General features: G+C 41.0%; 1 long non-coding RNA gene across 1 annotated transcript; it reads right to left on the reverse strand.

The window, feature by feature from the left end:
- Positions 1-5,337: 5,337 nt before the first annotated feature.
- LOC142760628 (uncharacterized) lies at positions 5,338-21,650 on the reverse strand. Its single transcript, XR_012883328.1, has 3 exons — positions 21,520-21,650; positions 11,298-11,415; positions 5,338-6,432 (listed from the first exon to the last, which is right to left on the reverse strand). It is a non-coding gene; the product is annotated as an uncharacterized LOC142760628 (long non-coding RNA).
- Positions 21,651-21,887: the final 237 nt, after the last annotated feature.

Consider the following 21,887-nt stretch of genomic DNA (forward strand, 5'->3'; position numbering starts at 1 on the left):
ATCAGGGATTGAAAGGGCCAGACTTTTCAAGCAATCAAGGCAAGAAATCAAAAGAAACTAGACAATAGAATCAGGCAGAGAGTTGTTCAATGTTTCAGATGTCTCGAAGAGAAGAGCTTCTGCCAGGGACACAGGAGTCCCTGAGTTCAAATCCTGACACCAGAATTAGAAGTCATCTTCAATAACTACTTCTGGCTTCATGGGTAAAGCCTTTCTCCTGGTACAATAAGGCTGGGTTTAAACTAGCATGTTACGTCCGTAATGGACAGAACGTATTTTGGCCGCAAGTCCCGGACCGAACGCACTGCAGGGAGCCGGGCTCCTAGCATCATAGTTATGTACGATGCTAGAAGTCCCTGCCTCTCCGTGGAAATACTGTCCAGTACTGTAATCATGATTACTGTACGGGACAGTTGTCCCGCAGCGAGGCAGGGACTCCTAGCGTCGTACATTACTATGATGCTAGGAGCCCGGCTCCCTGCAGTGTGTTCGGTCCGGGACTTGCGGCCGAAATACGTTCCGTCCATTACGGACGTAACATGCTCGTGTGAACCCAGCCTAAAAGGCCCTTTATGTGACCACAACAGTTAGATATGTTAGGAGATAATTCTCTGTGATCACTGAGACAGGAAGTCGTATAATGTGATTGACAGAGCAGGAAGGAGGACATCGTTCTCAGCAGGAGGGAGCATCCCAATGGACAATGGCTGCAATCATGTTACATGGCGTGTTGTGTCTGGTACATAAGTTTCATGTTGTTTTGTCACTGAATTTAGGCTTCATGAGATATTTTGGGTTCTTAAAAAATATTTCCCTATGACTCAACATTAAACACACTGGTTGTTAATTATAAGTAAATGTTGCGTTCAAAATTCTCTTCATGGTTATGAATAATTGTTGTTTGCAGAGGTGTAGTCTGAAACTAGTGCAGGATCTACACCAGGGTCCACCACTTAACCATCACGTGCCACTGGGTGCTGTTACTTCATACTGTTTAAAATCTCTATCTATGAGTAAAGTGATGTATTCATTTATAGAGTAATATAGATCTATCTACATTTATTTCAGTATTGTTATCATGTTGTGCCCTCATAACCTGCCTCTTTATAATAAAGCTGTTCTATTCTCTTTGGGGTCCCCTCGAGCTTCAGGATCTGGGTGAGAATGTAAGATCTGCAACCACTGCAGTTGCGCCATTGTTTGTTTGTGAGACAATTTTTTTCTGTTAATAGATCCGTAAGTAAAATTTCCTAAAAAAAAAGTTCAATGGAAAACTGAAACGGTAAGAGACATTATGAATATTCCATAAGTTGCAAGGATGGAAAACGAAAAAATTCTTGGCAAAATATAAACCACCACTCTAAGGCTACATTCACACTAGCGTATCAGATTCAGGCGCGTGAAAAACGCGCGTTGTGTGTTGCGTTATGCATCAGTGTGCTTTGCGAGGGGCATGAGTTATTCACGCACTCGCAAAGCACATCTTTTTTTAAAATATTATTATTATTTTCAATTAAATTGATGTGCAAATTACGCAAATCACGCATCTGTGCATCCGTTTGCGGTGCGTGGTTTTTACGCACCCATTGCCTTCAACGCACCAATATCTCTCAACACGTGAAAACTCCTGCATGTGCGAACGGCCTCATTGAAATCACTAACTCCGTGTGCTGCGCGTGATTTCCTAGCGCAGCACACAGACGTTATTTATATTCGTCTAAATGAGCCCTTAAAGGGAATACCCAGCCCCCTGACATTTTTTTGCCAACAGCTGACAATGGTACGAAATAATAAAAGGAGAAATTCTCACCATACCAGCCCCCTTCCGATCCCATGCTGATGCTTCCCTGCTCCAGCAATGACTCGGCTCAAAACCATTGCAGTCAATCACTTGCTGTAGCAATGACGTGTCGACCCCACTGACGTCACCAATGTCCCCAGGGATTGGCTTCAGTGGTCACATGTCGAAACAACATGTTATTGCTGAAATCAAGTAAATAAAGACTAGGGGAGGACCAGGGAAGTGTTGGTGCAGAATCAGGGGGTGATGGGTAAAGTGAGTATTACTCCTTTTGTTATTTCATACCATTGTCAGCCATTTGCAAAAAATGGCATTAGGTCGGAAAACCTCTTTAAAGGATACAGCTCCTATCAAGACCTATGTGTTTCCATGGTTACAGACTGCAAATATTCCCAGTGATCCTGCTGTGATGTTCTGCTCTTCTCCTTCTATATTTCTTCTACTTTCTGTAGGTCAACAAAAGAGGGAGTGTTTGTGTACATTGTTATTCCATGGATATAGAATGTGTACATCGATCCCTATAGCCAAAATTCATGGAATAATTCCATTTCCCTTCCTTAGCAACCCTGTCCCTTTGTCACTGCTCGGGGGACCAAATTTCGACAATGAGAATATTACAAAAATGACAATATACTCGGTAAATTTTTCGCTTTTCATCTATTCCCAGAAAATTCTCTTTGGAACTGTTTTTTTTTTTTAATCTTCCGTGTGAAATAAAATACAAAAACCCTAAGAAAAAAGTAAAATAACGGTTGTAAGATATTATTATACATAATTCCAATAGGATATATAATAATATCTAACAATTACAATATAAAAATACAATACACATATTCCGTTATTCCGATGGCCATTTTTATATCTCCAGATAGTGTTCCTTCACTTATGAGCAGATGTTTAAATTCCTTGAGGAGTTTTTTTTTTTTTTCTTATAAGACTATGGAAATCAACTTGGCATGGGTACCGGACTCCCAGGTGGAGCGGGTGAACACAAGCCGTCTTAGAAGTCTTAGATCAAGGCTAGTCAGTAAGAGCAACAGAGCCCAGTCACCAAAAGCCTAGCGCTTTAGTGACTGACAGGTACAGACTCCTTCTAAAGCATGAAAAGGAATGGTAAATGATCTCACTGACAGAATAAATCTTCTGTTTGTTTGCTGTGGACCAGATGTGTTACAAGCTGATGTGCAAATGTCTGCTAGTGCCAATCTTACTTTAAATCACAATTTGGCAGGAGGTTAGCCCGTTTAGCTTCGCCTTTCAAAAAATTGCTTTTCGGTAATGATAAATGCAATTAGTAAGAAATTTTTAGCTCAACACAAAATTTCGGGGAGGGCAAGATTATTGACATTTTAATATAATGCATGTTCAAAATCCAGATGTAATGTCTAGTAATTAAGAAAACTACCCTAAGGGCATATTTGTATTTACAGTTAATGATATCATTAATTAATGTCAATTACTACATGTATAGGCTTGGCTTACAATTGTATAGGGAAGCAGGGGCAAATGTAGGTATTTTAATGGAGGGTTTCTACATGTTATTGATGCTTATTTTGGAGACGGCAAACTGCCCCCTCCGCCCCATAATACACACTTTGCTAATCACACTTTTTTACATAGGGTGGTTTGGCGTTGATAATAGTATTCCAGGTAATATACCTATTTGTCTAAAGAGGTTTAGGAGTTAATATTTTATCTGGTGGTCTAGTGTAGTGAAGGAGATAACAATATTTGTGGGGTTCAAAGGTGGTCATATTCCTGATGGTTTAAGATGGTAAAGGGTTAAAGAGGCTCTGTCACCAGATTTTGCAGCCCCTATCTGCTATTGCAGCAGATCGGCGCTGCAATGTAGATTACAGTAATGTTTTTATTTTTAAAAAACGAGCATTTTTGGCCAAGTTATGACCATTTTCGTATTTATGCAAATGAGGCTTGCAAAAGTACAACTGGGCGTGTTGAAAAGTAAAAGTACAAGTGGGCGTGTATTATGTGCGTACATCGGGGCGAGTTTACTACTTTTACTAGCTGGGCGTTGTGTATAGAAGTATCATCCACTTCTCTTCACAACGCCCAGCTTCTGGCAGTGCAGATCTGTGACGTCACTCACAGGTCCTGCATCGTGTCGGCACCAGAGGCTACAGATGATTCTGCAGCAGCATCAGCATTTGCAGGTAAGTAGCTACATCGACTTACCCGCAAACGCCGATGCTGCTGCAGAATCATCTGTAGCCTCTGGTGCCGACACGATGCAGGACCTGTGAGTGACGTCACAGTGCTGCACTGCCAGAAGCTGGGCGTTGTGAAGAGAAGTGGATGACACTTCTATACACAACGCCCAGCTAGTAAAAGTAGTAAACACGCCCCGATGTACGCACATAATACACGCCCAGTTGTACTTTTACTTTTCAACACGCCCAGTTGTACTTTTGCAAGCCTCATTTGCATAAATACGAAAATGGTCATAACTTGGCCAAAAATGCTCGTTTTTAAAAAATAAAAACGTTACTGTAATCTACATTGCAGCGCCGATCTGCTGCAATAGCAGATAGGGGCTGCAAAATCTGGTGACAGAGCCTCTTTAATGATATTATCTCTGGTGATCTGACTCCAGAGTATTAGTTTTGCCCTAAACTTTCCTTTAAATAGACAATAATTTTTCAAACAACTTATGCTAATCTAATAGCATATCTGATAAAGATCAACATTGTAATTTACTTACTGTAAAAATGTTGTTTTATTCATGTAAATGATGTGTTAAGTATCTGCCACTAGGTCTCCCTTCCTGTAATCTGCTGTCCACTCCCTGTTGTCAAACAAAATCCGTCCCTGGTTACAGAGCAGAGGAGACAGACTACAGGAAGTGGGGATGTGTCTCTTCACAGCCTGCCAATAGAAGTCTATGGAGCGGAGAGGAGGAGCAGGAGGGGAGGGCAGAGGAAGGAAACAGGGAGAGATACAAACACGCTGCCCATAGAAGTCTATGGAGAGGGGAGGGGGAGCAGGAGGAGGGAACAAGGAGAGAAAGACACAGACACACTGTCCATACAAGTGTATAGAGAGGAGAGGGGGAACAGGAGGAGGGAGCAAAGTGAGAGAAAGACTCAGACTAACTGCCTATACAGGTCTATGAAGAGGGGAGGGGGGATCAGATTGAGAAAGATACGCACAGCCGTGCTGCAGTTTCTTTTAAGTGTTTTATCTCACTCCAGCGCTGGATTCTCAGATATACTGCTTATTACTGCTGTATGATCTCTTCCATGCTGCTTATATATATATATATATATATATATATATAGTTATATATATGTTTATATATATATCACATGATCATGGTCAGAATTGTATTCATTGGAAGTAAACATTGAATGTTCCTACTGAATAACAGCAAGCAGTGATCTTGAAAACCATGAGGTATTAATACGGAAAGTATATTGGAATATTGTATAACTTTTAATTATACAAGAAAATAACATTAATTTGCTGAAACCAGACCAACCCTTTAAATACCTTTTATTCTGTGATGGTGGCTATAGTAACAAGCTATATACATCGATCATCCTGTAAACAATCAATGTTCCCCATTGCCAAAAAGTTAATTTCCCTTAAATATATTACATAGTCCTTATAAAGTCCTTAGTACTTATGAACACTTATTAATCCCACTTTTAGGACTTTTTCATGATTTATTGTATCATTTTATAATTATGCTACAATTGCTTAAGATTTGTAATAAATGCAGATCACTTCGTAGAAATGTTTTGTTTTTCTGGTTTGGCTATTCCACCTTCGAATACACTATTAACCGGGGTGTAACTATATAGGGTGACGAGGTAGCCGTTGCACCCAGGTCCTGTTGCTTGAGGGGGCTCAAAGGCTTCTCTGCCACATAAGACACCAGCATTTTTAATGGCACATGGTATTGGGTCCCTCTTACAGATTTTGCATTGGGGTCTTGGAGCTTCAAGTTATCCCTCTGCAGAGTGTTTTGAGCCAATAGAGAGTGGGGTCTTCATCTATTAGATGAGGAATAAATTACAAAAAGTAGTTTCCGCTCTGGAGGACCCAATAAGTTCATACAGTTTGTGTACAGTTCATTGATTTTAATGGGTGCCATGTTATGCTTGATGAACACTGGTTACTGGGTGCTCCACTGATTGAGGAGAGTCCCAAACTAACTCTAACTTCTTTAAGAGCCTTTTTCTGTCTATAAGTGTCAATAAAACCTAATTGAATCTAATGAAGTTCAATGTTTGTGGAGGTGGGGGGGTGTAAATACTTTTTATAGGCGCTTTACATTATAAACTCCCAATGTAGCAGCAATAAGACGAATAAGATTAATCATAAAGTGCTACGGTTCTCACCAGGAAGAGGATCCTTTAACCACAATCAGTTTGAGACTGGCTAAACCGAGGAGTGGAGTCTAAGGAATCTCCCCGTTCTTTGCCCTAGAACTTTCACAAGAGTGTTTGGTCTTTCCCAGTCAGATTTCCCGGTTGCGGACTCCAGAGTAGTTTCGGGTGGTGTGTGCGCTGTAGGAAGGTTAGAAGCAAATCGGAATCGGAGTCGAAGTGAAGTCGGGGTCGGCACTGGGTCAGCAGTTAGGATGCGACAAACCAGAAAAAAAGGCGAAGCTGTAACCAGAAGAAGAAGCAAGACATCCTGATCAAAGCTTAGGTGAGGGTTAACTTTCTAAGTCAGAATGTATCATAATCTTGTCTTTTAAAGTGTCATGGAGACCCAACGTGGACTGTAGCTATGAGTAGAGTGGCGGCGGCGGCAGCCGCGGGCAGCAGAGGAGCGCTGATTTGGGTGAGGTGAGTAACAAAAAGTATAATGTTAGCAATATATATCCTTTCCAATTCGTGGATTTCACATTTCTAAAACATATTTCCTCCTTCTGGCGTTTGCTCTTTAATTTCCTCAGACCACTTTCACAGAGAAGGAGCATTCCTGCTGTGTGAAGTGAAGGAAATGACAAGAAGAATTAGAGGGTTGATGGGGTTCAGTTAATACCTGGCTAGAGATGAGCAGCGGTGTTGTGTCTGGGTAAAATCTCATCCGATGTTAGATGTGTAAGCAGAAAATAAATCTTGACTTTCTACAATGTATCTGTGCAGAATGTTTATACTGTATGTTTTCCTAGTTTATATTAGACCTGCTAGTAGATCGGCATACTTGAAGGAAATGTTCTGTTTATTAGAGACATTTATCACATGCACTTAGGACAGGGACAGACAACAAAAATTGCCCCATCTCAGGGTCAAAATCTGGATAACCCTGTTGTAGTTTTTTTTTCCAACGGTGGCAGAATGAAATTATAAATTTCTGTCTGCCATCATCGACCCCTAGGCGGAGCTCACAGTTGAGAACGAATGTTTCCATACACCTATGGCTAAAAACATGCAAACTTAATACATTTCTTGTGTTTACTAAATTAGGATATGTTGTTTATTTCCATATGAAATACTTTGACAATAATAACTAGTAGACAACTTTTTGTCAAAGTTGATTTACTATATCAAGTTTTCAATGGGTCAAAAGTTTCCAAATACTTAGTATTTGGTAGCATTGCCTTTAAATGTACTTTACCATATGTGTATATAAACCTTCACAATCCTGTTTATCGCTAACATGCAATCTTCTAGCTTTCTATGGTGTTTCAGTCAATTTTTTCCCGAATAGCATCTTATGTGATACACGTACACTATGAACTGTAAGGCCTCATGCACACGACCGTGTTTTTGCGTCCGCAATTCCCCCGAAAATCCACGGAAGAATTGCGGCCCCATTCTTTTCTATGGGGCCGTGCACACGACCGTAGTTTTTGCGGTCCGTGCACGGCCCGGGAGCCCAGACCGCAGAAAGTACGGCCATGTCTTATTACGGCCCGGAGTTGCGGTCCGGGCTCATTGAAAACAATGGCCGCGGCCATGTGCATGTGCGGGCGGCTTGCGGCTGACAGTCCGCTGACAGTCCGCAGCCGGCCGACCCGAAAATCACGGCCGTGCACACGGCTACGGTCGGGCTACGGTCGTGTGCATGAGGCCTAAGGCTGTGAATTTAGTGATGTGTTTTTCATTTGTTTATTTGTTTCAATGGAACTCTAAGAAGCTACAAAACTTCTAGAGCAACTCTTTCTCTTACAGTCAGCGCTGGGTATAAAGCTCCAGATCAGGCCTGTTTAAACCAATGGGCAAACGCGGCATCTGCAACGGTGAGTCTCCATTGGCAGCACCACTTTCAACTGTATCCACAAGCTCGGGACGCAGATATGTTAAAACCTATGTCAGAGCAGGGAGCTACCGGTTCACTGCTTCACCATTCTGCCTAGTGGGCCACAGGGATCAGCGGTAGAGGCCTCAGCCACTCCGCTGTCAGGTGAACGGGGTTAAGTAAGTTTTAGCTTTATTATTTTTGGGGTCACTATTACTGTGTAGGGGAGGCACAAAAGGGGACATTATTGCTGGTTGGGGGTTCAAAATGGGGCATTAAATGGTTTTTCCAGGGATACACAATTTTGAAACTAATACTTTATGTAAATATCTAATAAAGTTCCTAATATATAGTCTGTATTAAATCTGAACACTTTCCTTCCTATTCTCCGTACCTCTGCCCTGCCGGAAATTGTGATTTTCATCTGCGTCTTTTTTTCCCTCGACACCGGCTCGTGCACAAGAGTTAGTATACACACAGCCCTGTGTCGATACCTCAATGACCTACGTAACGACACAGGGCTGTTCTTTACTAATTATTTTGCCCCCTCTGTGTCTATTGGCCCCCCACTAGTTCTCCCTTCCCCTTTAGTTTATCCCGCCCAACTGGTTTATCTGAGGTGTGGTCACAGAATCATGTGACCGCACCTCAGATATCTAATATAATCCCCATCATCCCTAAATATATGTACCCCATCATAACTGTAGATATAAAATAGTGCTGCTATGAAGCAGAAACAAAGAATAAACAGAGCGGACACTGAGGAGGCTGTGGACCAATAGGATGCCTCAAACTCGGGACTTCTGATGTATACCCGGGTTTGAGTCATCCTATTGGTCCACAGTCTTCTCAATGCCCGCCCTGTTGAATTCTTTGATTACGCCTAAATGCCCGCCCCATTTGCCTCTCATGAATAAAACTCCTCAGTGTTCGTGCGCTGCCCGGCATGAAAAAAATAGTGTCCCTGGAAAACCCCTTTAACTAAGTGTGGGGAAAAAAAGGGCACTATAGATGTGTGGTGCCTAAAATGCGGCACTATTACTGTCTGGTCCTATCATTTGCAGTATTTCTGAAGTATAGTATTTGTGGGCACTGTGCAATACAGCAAGTACAGTATTTGGGGCATATGGAGCAGCAACATGCACAATTTTGGGGGGTAGCAGAAGGATGGGGAATTTGTTTAGAGGGTGGACAATAGCTGAGGAGGGTGCTGGAAAAGCAAGGAGCCAAAAATGTCTGGCAGCAATGTTTTTTAGAGACAAGTTGTGGCTGGAAGAAATCTTGATGGCGATCTGGGCTACATCGAGCTGAAAAAGGAGAGTGAAAGAAAAATTGCCCCTCTGAATAGATATAATTATTTTTCTGATCTTTAATTGACCGTGAAGACAGTGAACAAAATGCTCAGAAGGTGAGAACCCAGAAAACCTTGGCACTGGGCCCACCAATGAGTTAACCAGATCTCTAAGGCTCCTAAAGCAATAAAGCTAGGGGTCTCTAAAGCAATAAAGCTAGGGGTCTCTAAAGCAATAAAGCTAGGGGCAGGAGCAGAAATGTAAGGCTTTTACAGTTGTGTGCCAGCTATGAGCCATGTGATTAGCCAAAGCAAATGGTGGGATGGGACCCTCTAAGGTAGTGCCTAATTATTAAACTGGTCATCCGTTTTTGACAATCCCCTTGTGTTGAAAGTTAAGCTCATCAAATGATGTCCCATTGCAGGAATCCCAGCTATCATCTGTAATATGAGGAAAACCTGCAGCGTATTCAATACCCTGCAGCGCCTCCGCAGGGGAAGGTAAGTATTACAAAATTTCAATTACAATCAATGGAATATCCATGTCAGACATTGATGTCTTATCTGCTTTAGGGGGGATTCACACGAGCGTGATTTGGCAGCGTGTAGGCCGCGTGGTTTTCGCGCGGCACGCAATGCCCTATAGAAGTCTATGGGGCAGTACACACAGTCCGTGTATTTTGCGCAGCGTTTGTTCGCTGCGCAAAATACGCAACAGGTTCAATAACTGCGTATTTCACGCATCACGCACCCATTGAAGTCAATGGGTGCGTGAAAACTAGGCAGGTCGCACGGAAGCACTTCCGTGCGAACCGACTGAAACAGCGCACGAGCTGTCAAAGGGATGAATGGAAACAGAAAAGCACCACGTGCTTTTCTGTTTCCAAGCATCCAAACGGAGTGTCTTTGCGAGGAGCGAACCCCGACAACCGAAGCTAACTTCACCGGGTTCGGCCAAACTCGTTTTGGCCGAACCCGGCAAAAAAATTTCCGGTCCGCGACATCGGGAGACATTCACTGTGCATGGTGCTGAAAGAGTTAAACTGTTTCAGCACCATGGACAGTGACTTGCGATCCCAAAATACATGAACCTGTAAAAAAAAAAACGAAGTTCTAACTTACCGATTACTCCTGTCTCCTTCCTGCAGTCCGACCTCCCGGGATGACACTTCAGTTCAAGTGACAGCTCCAGCCAATCACAGGCCAAGCACAGGCTGCAGCCAATCACAGGCTGCAGCGGTCACTTGGACTGCCGCGTCATCCAGGGAGGTGGGGCCCGATGTCAAGAGAGGCGCGTCACCAAGGACGCGTCACCAAGGACGCGTCACCAAGGCAACGGCCGGGAAGTTCTCGGTAAGTAGGAACTTTATCTTTTTTTTTTACAGGTTTTTCGCTGTTGTGTTCGGCATTCACTGTCGAGGGTGCTGAAAGATTTAGCTCTTTCAGCACCTTGGACAGTGACGGGCGTCGACAAGCCTCATCTCTATGATGCCGGCTGCGCGAAAATCACGCAGCCGCGCATCAGACACGCATGACACACGCAGCTGTCAAATGGTTTTTGCGCTCGCAAAACGCCGCGTTGTTTGCGCACGCAAAAACGCAACGTTCGTGTGAATCTGCCCTTAGAGAGAGAGAATTTTTTTTTGAAGCCACTAGCTAATAGATGAGGGTCCTGATTGGGGTACCCCCTCTATTTCTCAGAATTCCTTAATCGGATATAGACAACTCTGTAACCATTTTATCCTGCGTGTATCTAAGCTCTGGCTGATGTGCTCCTACTATTTAATTGTAGCGTTCTTGTTTAGTCAGAACTTTGTCAATTTAAGCTCTACAATTCAGAAAATGTATATGTTTTCCTCAATACGCCATTGATTGTACATGTAAAAAAAAATCCTAGCTTTTTAATACATTGGGGATAGTTTAAGCCACCTTAAATCAGTCAACCCGCAATATATCTGAAATGTTAATTAAGAAACTTTTTCCGCTCCTCACCTCTGCTTTGCTGGCTTTAGTAAAAGCCTGGCTGCCAGTATAAGTCTCCACAGGTACCTTTAATTCTGTTTGATGTTAGTGATCTAGGTTTGGCAAATATCATCCACAGTAGATTCACCTGAAAGATCAATAACAGCTTGTTCAAAGCTAGATTGGCTTCATAGAGTCCAGGATTTTATTAATTTATAGAAACTTCCTAAGACTTTCACTACAAAAGAAAAGGCGATCTTGAATCTGTTCACAATGTATGTTTGGCAGAATTGAAGGCAAAATAGCATCTTCATTTAAACTATTCTTACTATTCCTTAAACTTTGAGGAACTTAGAGCATGGTGGCAGAAAACGTTTGCACTTAAGTTGCATGTTGTCTAGGACATTGGACTTTTAAAGATAAGTCCTGTCCATATACCTGCTTGGGACACCCCTCTATGAATCAGTTCGGTAAGCCCTTAGGTAAGAGCAGCCCCCACTCTGGCGGACCTGGCCAATCCATATATTACATGCTCAGCCATTCATTTGAATGGACAACATGTAATACTACATTTCCCCTACAGCGATGACCGTAGTGGTAATGTACGGCCAGTTGGGACTTCCCTACATGATAACCACTGATCACTGGGACTTCCAGGAGTAGGGAGGCTATCCTTTCAGAAGGGGTTGGGTTGTTGTATCAGACATTTCAAGGAAACTCCAATCATCACATAATGTTATGCTCATAAATTCATTAGGGTATTAACCCCTTAACGCAAATGGATGTACTATTATGTCCTCACTGCGGACATTTATTCGCAATTGGTCATAATAGTCATTTTTGGTGATTGTGGTACAGAAGGTGTAATTGGCAGCCAGGCTCCCCTTGAAAAAACGCCATATAGCCCCTTAAATGCCATAGTCAATAGCGACCGCGGCATACAAGCAGCTTGACAGAGAAAGAAAAATGCCTCTGATAGCTTATCGGCGCCCTATGACGTGATTGCGGCGTGCCCATGTGTTATCGTGGCATCAAGTGGCATGACAAAGACCCCATTTCTGCAATAGGTATCCCCCTTTTAGGCCAGAGGCATGGCCTAATAGATTATCTGTCAGTGATACATTACTACAATACTACGTTTTCTTATTTAAGCGATGAAACGATCGCAGCTGCAAGTCTTCGAGTGTGACAAAAAAATACATTTATTTTTTTTAATAAAGTTTAATAAAGTTTAGGAAAAAAAGACCAACACCAAAAGCATAAACACTTTTTAAAAAAAATAGTTTTTGCTTAAAAATGAAAACCATAAGTAAGATATATATTTGGTATTGATTAAATCGTAACAGCCCGTAGAATAAAGTTAACATATATTATTTTTACCGCGTGAAGCATGGCTTTAAAAAAGTTCAAATAATGATAGCCTATTTGCTGTTTTCTTCCCCATTCAAGTTTATAAAGATGAATCAATGTATGATAAGATCTCCAAAATGATGCCAATAAAAGCAATAACTTGTCTAGCAAAAAACAAGCCCTTATATACAGCTACGCGGATGAAAAAGTCATTGCTCTTGAAATATGGAAATAAAAACTCAAAAATGCTCGGTCCTGAATGCCCAAAATAGGCCGATCCCTAAAGCAACCCTTCAGTCCAAAGTAAATATACATAATTAATTGATACTACACATACCTGGCGCTCCTAAAAGCTTGTCCTGATGATAGTCCATGTAGTCCTGCTTTCTAATAATTTAAGGCACCTTTAAAAGAAAGCGCCACGTTTGCTGGAATCGGGAAATACCTTACATTTCATGGCGTTTCTGAGATGTAACAATGTAGAAACGATAGGAGGTACAAAGCCTAATAATATATCTGCACATAAATCTTTTTGTGGCCTCTGTATTTTTTTTATCCTCTTTGCTTTGTTTTAAGATAGGTCAGAATCCACACAGCTGAGAAATTTCTACGTAAATTGACCCTGTGATGCCTTAAAGCCTTCATTAGGAGAATTGTATTGATTTTTAGAGAAAGCCCTGGTGTTTTTACTCTGAAGAATCTGACTTTATAGTTTGCTAGATGTAAACATCATCCATGTAAAGTTAATGATGAACAGTATTTGACATAATAATCATAATAATATAATAATAAAAATAATAAAATAATAATAATAGTAGAAGTAGTAAAATAATAATAATAATAATAATAATAATAATAAAAGCAATAATAATAATATCAATGATAATAATAATAATAATAGTAATAATAATAATAGCAATAATAATGATAATAATAATAATAATTAATAATAAAAGCAATAATAATAATAATAGCAATGATGATAATAATAGTAATAATAATAATGATAATAATAATAATAATAATAATAATAATAATAATAATAATAATTAATAATAATAAAAGCAATAATAATAATAGCAATAATAATGATAATAATAGTAATAATAATAATAATAATAATTAATAATAATAAAAGCAATAATAATAATAATAATAGCAATGATGATAATAATAGTAATAATAATAATGATAATAATAGTGATAATAATATTAATAATAATAATATTAATAGTAATAATAATGATGATAATAATAGTAATATTTGTTTTATAAATTATATTAAATATAATAATACTAATGATAATAAATATATTTGATGTAATATTCCATTAGAATGTGTTAAATATTATAATATATTAACATATATAATAATAATAATAATAATAATATTAAAGATTAAAAATATAAAATATTAGTAATTTTTTTCATTTAATAATTGAATAATAATGTCTTCCATATTAACATTTATAACAATATGTTTAATTTCATAATTAAAGAACGCTGAAATTACTTTATATTATATATAGTTTTGTAATATTAATTAAAAAAGATTTGAAATTATTAAATATATATTTTTTTCTCTATGAAGAATATTAGCAGACACAAAAAAGTCAGGGTTTATTCTTTTTCATTCACTTATTGACTAAAAGAATCTAACGGAACTGTTTTTGTCTGAAAAGTATGTAAACCACAAGAAGTAAAGTAAAGGGATGATTATAGTCATGTGTGTATTATTTGTGATGACAACAAGGTGTGAAATTGGATGGCCATGTCCTTTTTAAAATAAATAATCCGAGGTTTTCACTACCAACGTTAGGGTATGTTCACACGCAGTGGTTTCAGACGTAATTCGGGCCATTTATGCCTCGAATTACGCCTGAAAAAACGGCACCATTACGACTACAATCATCTGCCCATTGCTTTCAATGGGATTTACGGTGTTCTGTTTTCACGAGGCGTAATTTTACGCGTCGCTGTCAAAATACGGTGCGTAAAAAGCCGCCCGTGAAAAAGAGGTGCATGTCACTTCTTGGGACGTTTTTGGAAGCGTTTTTCTTTGACTCCATTGAAAAACAGCTCCAATAACGGCCGTAAAATACGCCGTGAAAAACGTGAGTTGTTACAATAACGTCTGAAAATCAGGAGCTGCTCCGGATTTTCAGACGTATTTTGCTAAGCGTGTGAACACTACTACTCAGGTGTGTGGATATTTTTGAGCAAGTTATGAGCAATTTTAGATATATGCTAATTAGTTTCTTAATGCCCAACTGGGCGTTTTTTAACTTTTGAACAAGTCAGTGTTGTAAAGAGAAGTGTATGACGCTGACCAATCAGTGACCAATCAGCGTCATACACTTCTCTCCATTCATGTCCATTTGTACTCACAGCACAGCGTGATCTCGCGAGATCACGCTGTGCTGTCACAGACACCCACATTAACTTTACCCAAGTGTCTTGAGAGTAAATAGACATCACCTCCAGCCAGGACGCGATGTCTATTCACACTCCCGACACAAGTTTTTCATTGAGTCTATAGAAGAACAGCTCCAAAAAGTGCCATAAAAAACGTAGCTAATAACGCAAGTGGCTTAAAAAATGTCAGAGAATCAGGAGCTGTTTTCCCTTTTGTGTGTGCACATACCCTTATAGTGTATATAGGTGGACAGCAAGAAGGAAACTGCTACCCTCTAAATGATCATTGCAGCTAGTTCCACCTGAATGAGCCAAAGGAGGGCTGGAACGATGTTGTGTAATTGCAATGATTCGAAAATGTATTTTTGCTGACTTATATAATAAGGCCGGGTTCCCACATAGTGTAAACGCTGTAGAATTTCCACAACAGAATTCTGTGCAGAAACTCTGCAGTATTTATAGTAGCAGAAAGTGAATGAGATTCAGAAAATCTCATGCCCTCGCTGCGGGAAAACAATGCAGCATAAACATTAATAAATTGACCTGCGGTGCGGAATTTAATTCCCCAGCATGTCAATTTATGCCCCGTTTTTGTTGATTTTCCAGTGCAGGTTTTGACCTTGAAGTCAATGGAGATGCAAAACCAGCAACAGAAAGCCAAGTGTTGCGACTTTTCCGGCATACTCGCAGCGATTATGCCGCAAAAATCGCAACTACGGAAAAAAAACCCTCATACTTACCAGAACGCCCTCTTCCTGCAGTCCGACCTCCTGGGATGACATTGCATCCCATGTGATCGCTGCAGCCAATCACAGGCTGCAGCAGTGGTCACATGGGAAGATACGTCATCCCAGGAGGCTGGCCTGGATAACGTCAGAGGACCGGCCTCCTGGGATGACGTTACATCCTATGTGACCACCGCTGCAGATAATCACAGGCTGCAGCAGTCACATGGGCTGCAGTGTCATCCAGGAAGGCCAGAGCGGTCTGCACAGGAGGGACGCGTTGCCATAACAACGGCCTAGATAAGTATGAGCGGTTATACCGCTGCTTTCCGCAGCGGAAATTCAGTCATAAAAAAGGCACAACAATGTGGTGCGGTTTTCGGACGGAATGTTCTGCGGGTTCCAGGTCGGATACGCTGCATGGGTTTTACGCAGCATATCTGTCCGGTGTGAACCCAGCCTAAATGTTGTATCTGGTGAAGACCAAATACTGAATTGCAACGAAAGACATGTTTGTCCAACAGTGGAACGTGGGACCAGGATGGCTTGCCAGTATCAGTAGAAGTATGAATTTTGGACTGCATCAGCAAATTGTACAGGGAAACGACAGGTCAACGATAGATGGGTACTCCAATGAGACATTGACCCCTAACACCCAAGGTAGATTACTAATCAATGGTTGTAGCAGTAAAAAGAAATCCAGAACTTAGTCCTTTTTCTGTAAGACCTATAGTTGGGTGTTGATTCTAGAATGTGAGTTGAAACCATTTTGTACAAAAGAATGGGCCAAGACTCCTCCAAGCTTACACTACCGTTCAAAAGTTTGGGGTCACCCAGACAATTTTGTGTTTTCCATGAAAACTCACACTTATATTTATCAAATGAGTTGCAAAATGACTAGAAAATATAGTCAAGACATTGACAAGGTTAGAAATAATGATTTTTATTTGAAATAATAATTTTCTCCTTCAAACTTTGCTTTCGTCAAAGAATGCTCCATTTGCAGCAATTACAGCATTGCAGACCTTTGGCATTCTAGCTGTTAATTTGCTGAGGTAATCGGGAGAAATTTCACCCCATGCTTCCAGAAGCCCCTCCCACAAGTTGGATTGGCTTGATGGGCACTTATTGCGTACCATACGGTCAAGTTGCTCCCACAACAGCTCTATGGGGTTGAGATCTGGTGACTGCGCTGGCCACTCCATTACAGATAGAATACCAGCTGCCGGCTTCTTCCCTAAATAGTTCTTGCATAATTTGGAGGTGTGCTTTGGGTCATTGTCCTGTTGTAGGATGAAATTGGCTCCAATCAAGCACTGTCCACAGGGTATGGCATGGCGTTGCATAATGGAGTGATAGCCTTCCTTATTCAAAATCCATTTTACCTTGTACAAATCTCCCACTTTACCAGCACCAAAGCAACCCCAGACCATCACATTACCTCCACCATGCTTGACAGATGGCGTCAGGCACTCTTCCAGCATCTTTTCAGTTGTTCTGCGTCTCACAAATGTTCTTCTGTGTGATCCAAACACCTCAAACTTCAATTTGTCTGTCCATAACACTTTTTTCCAATCTTCCTCTGTCCAATGTCTGTGTGCTTTTGCCCATATTAATCTTTTCCTTTCATTAGCCAGTCTCAGATATGGCTTATTCTTTGCCACTCTGCCCTGAAGGCCAGCATCCCGGAGTCGCCTCTTCACTGTAGACGTTGACACTGGCGTTTTGCGGGTACTATTTAATGAAGCTGCCATTTGAGGACCTGTGAGGCGTCTATTTCTCAAACTAGAGACTCTAATGTACTTGTCTTGTTGCTCAGTTGTGCAGCGGGGCCTCCCACTTCTCTTTCTACTCTGGTTAGAGCCTGTGTGTGCTGTCCTCTGAAGGGAGTAGTACACACCGTTGTAGGAAATCTTCAGTTTCTTGGCAATTTCTCGCATGGAATAGCCTTAATTTCTAGGGACAAGAATAGACTGTCGAGTTTCACATAAAATATCTCTTTTTCTAGCCGTTTTGAGAGTTTAATCGAACCCACAAATGTAATGCTCCAGATTCTCAACTAGCTCAAAGGAAGGTCAGTTTTATAGCTCCTCTAAACAGCAAAACTGTTTACAGTGGTGCTAACATAATTGCACAAGGGTTTTCAAGTGTTTTCTAATCATCCATTAGCCTTCTAACACAGTTAGCAAACACAATGTACCATTAGAACACTGGAGTGATGGTTGCTGAAAATGGGCCTCTATACACCTATGTAGATATTGCATTAAAAACCAGACGTTTGCAGCTAGAATAGTCATTTAGCGCATTAAAAATGTATAGAGTGTATTTCTGATTAATTTAATGTTATCTTCATTGAAAAAAACTGTGCTTTTCTTTCAAAAATAAGGAAATTTCTAAGTGACCCTAAACTTTTGAACGGTAGTGTATGTGCGAGACTGATCAAATGCTGTCATAAATGTTTAGTTGAAGCCAATGCTTCTCAAGGGGGTTACAGCATTGGGGTCACATGCTGTTACTGGCATTCAATGTTGGAACTAAAAATGTACAAATCACGGAACGATAGTGTCTTAATTAGCCACTTCTGCAGATGTCCTTCTCTGCTCCCAGCCGCTATGGCTCTGCTCCTCCTCACCGCCTAGTCACTATAGTGGAGAGCTTTCACATGACAAATAATTACATTTTGTATTTCAACCTGCCTCAACACTCTAACCTTGCCAGAGCTACAAGGTCATTTGGCTCCTGACTAATTGGTAAGGTTTTTTTTTGTTTGTTACTTGCTCTTTACTCGGACTGTTCCTGTCTACGTTTATTGATCCCTACCTGCCCTTACCCATATTTCTACTGACCTGGGACTTGAATGACTACTTTTCTGCCTATGGTTTCTGGTACCACTCCCTGGAAATACTTATTCGCTCACTGCTTTTTAGCTTCTATCGGAGGCTTCTCTAGGGATTTTGTCTGGGATAGTCCATACCCCCATTAGGAGGTTCTAAGGTAAAGGACATATCATCCCTTAAACTCCATCCCCTAGTTTAGTATCAAGCCAAATTTGATAGTAATGCTGTGGGTCCACTATCTGTCCACTGGCCAGTCTATGCAATATAATTTAACATTATTTATTTATATGACATACGTGAAGATCTGCAGAAGTTTTCACAGTTCTACATTTATAAATTGCCATGCTATAGTCTTCTCAGGTCTATACACATGTGCATTAAATCTTTAAAGATGCTGCTTTTCAATAACCCATACTCTCTTAAGCTCTTGATGCCCTCCGTGGATATTTCCTTTTCGGATGCACTTTCTTCCTCCACAGTATGTGCGTGTCTTTGCTTTTCTTTCTTTTCCTTTAAAATGTTAGACCTTTGACATCTGTTGGTTACTTCTGTCATTGCCTATGTGGTCTGTCTCATTTATCATTGTCTAAGCTTATTCCAGTGTATTCTGTGAAGCGTCCTGAGAGCTTTATAGGTCTCTGCTATTGTTGAGAACCTATCAGAACTTTGTTTTACACTTGGCAACAAATAATTGCATTTTGAAATCCTAATGCAGTCTTAATAGTATTCAAGGTCCCATTCAAGGTCCAACTATTTTTAACCTGTAGTAAATAGTAACAGACGCCATAATGCTAGCCCAAGTTTACAAAATCCATTTCCAAATTACCTATATAGAAATTCTGATTTAATAGAGGAAAGGTGACCCCCGTTCAGAACCCTCAACTATTAAGTAGAGTTAGAGCACAGGCAAAGAGCATTTCCCATTCTGGAGTACCCAGTATTGCACCTGCGGTCGCTGACCGCCGGCACGTCCGACTTACCGGCAGCCGCGACCGCAGGACACTTTCCCACTTTCCCACCTCAGAGACGCTGGCACACACGGCTGCAACTTCCCACTGCCTCCTGTAGGGTGTGCGCGTGCCTTGAAGGGCCAGCGCGCGCACCAGTGTAAAAGTTCCCCACCAATCCCGATGCACCCTGGACTTTAAAAAAATACTCTGCCCCTCCTCTCCTTGCCTGAGCGATGTTATGTCTGACCATGTTCGTCATTGCAAATGGTCCCTTAGTTGTATCCTGTATCCAGTGTTCCCGTTTCCTGTTCCCCGTATCCAGTAATTGTGTTTCTTCCAGTGCGAAGTCTAGTGTCGGAGTCGAGAGTGTCATTTGTGCCAAGTGTCATCTGTGCCAAACATCTTCTATATCAAACGTTTGCTTCGCCAAGTGTCTGCCTAGAATTCTATCCAGGTACTCTTGTTCTAAAGAATTTTCTTTCAATCCTTGACCCCCTCATTCAGCAGTATCCCCCACACTCCTTGCACCCTAATGCACTTCATGTCCGTCATACACGGACACTGGCTGGTGACCGGCTCATGCACCTTTATGTTACCACCCCATGTGTATAAAAAATGGCTGGACCATTGTACTGTACAAGCACTTTTTACATTTTGTGTCTCCCTTATTTCCTCATAGATTGTAAGCTCTTGTGATCAGGGTCTTCACTTCTCTTGTTTGAATTAATTAGTTTTGTAGTGTCTGATATTGTTGGTACATGTTCTCTCTGAATTGTAAAGTTCTGCGAAATATGTTGGCGCTATATAAATACAGATTATTTGTCATTTATACATTTGTAGTTAAACTACAGTTTAACCCCTTGATGCCAAATGCTGTAAATGTACGGTTCTGGGAGCTTGTAGCAGATGTGCCCAAGCGATCACCTGTATTTGTTATTGACAGCCGCCACCCCATGGCAACAGGATTATAGAAAACTCTTGTTTTGCTGCGATCACCACAACGGAGGATGGGCCTCTTTCCTAGCTGATCGTCATCCTTGGCTATAGAGATAGCAGGGGCTGACAGTTTTAAGGTATTACCCTGGGCCTAACAAAGGCACCCTAGGAATGTTCTGAGCTAATCCCCTGTGGGACAAAAATAAATAAATTTTATTGCACATTTTTTAATTGCTAAATCTTATGTACTTAAAAAAATACACACCAAAGGAATCGAAGAACAAAGACCGGCGGGCACCATCGGAGCTCTGGGGAAGTAGCAAAAGGGGATTTAAGAAGTGAGTAATTTTTTAGTTAGATGTTTTATAACATTTCCTGCATCCTGTTTAATTTCGAAAAATTTTGGAAAATTCGGAACTTAAACATTTTAGATGCTTTTTGTGATAATGTTTCAATGAAAAAACTTTCACCCAATGAACAAAAAGTGTCCCTCTTTGATCCTCCCAAAAGTTGGGAAGTATGTATCACTAGAATATGACATAACTTGCTAATGAGTGGGCCTCCCACCATTTACTAGGGCCAAGGCAGAGGCGTAGCTAGGTTCTCCAGCACCCGGGGCAAAGATTCAGTTTGGCGCCCCCCCCCCAACCTCTTTCCCGACATCTCCTTCCCCCTCGCCGTGTTTGTTTTCTCTACCAATCGACGTGTCATTTCTTTTTATGTAACGCGAGCATAAAATTATTTGTACATTTCACAAGCAATATGGTTCTATACACAACACCAGAACCAAGCTCGGTACATATATACAGCCCCAGAACAAATACAGCTCAATTTAGGGCAACCCCTGCTGTACAGGTTTGTACGGCGTAAAACTACAGCTCCCAGCATAGCCCGAACAATGGTAAGGATATGCTGGGAGATGCCGTTTCACAAAAAATAAATCCTATCATAATCAAACCACCCATCATCTCGCTGCAGATCATACAGTGACTACAGTGCTGATTAGAGGCAGAATAAACATTTACATTAAGTGACTCACCGGTGACGTCTCAGATTCTAGTTCTTTTTCTCCATTTGGTCCAGACCTCTATGACGACTTCTCCCGGTCCATTTCTGCAGTTTGCCGCTCACATGTCTTCAGCTTCTCACTTTTCCAACATTTCTGCACCTATAAATAAATATAAAGTTATCATTATACCACACACTACGCCCCTAAATATAATAGCGCCATACACTGCACCTCTAATTATAATAGCACCATACACCGTGTCACACACACACACACACACACACACACACACACACACACTGTGCCCCCTGTAGATAGTGCCTGAAATAGAGCCCCTGTAGATAGTGCCCCCATATAGACCACCCCTGTATATAGAGCTCTACAGATAGCCCAACCAT

Source organism: Rhinoderma darwinii, chromosome 4 (genome assembly GCF_050947455.1).
Source record: "Rhinoderma darwinii isolate aRhiDar2 chromosome 4, aRhiDar2.hap1, whole genome shotgun sequence".
NCBI lineage: Eukaryota > Metazoa > Chordata > Amphibia > Anura > Rhinodermatidae > Rhinoderma > Rhinoderma darwinii.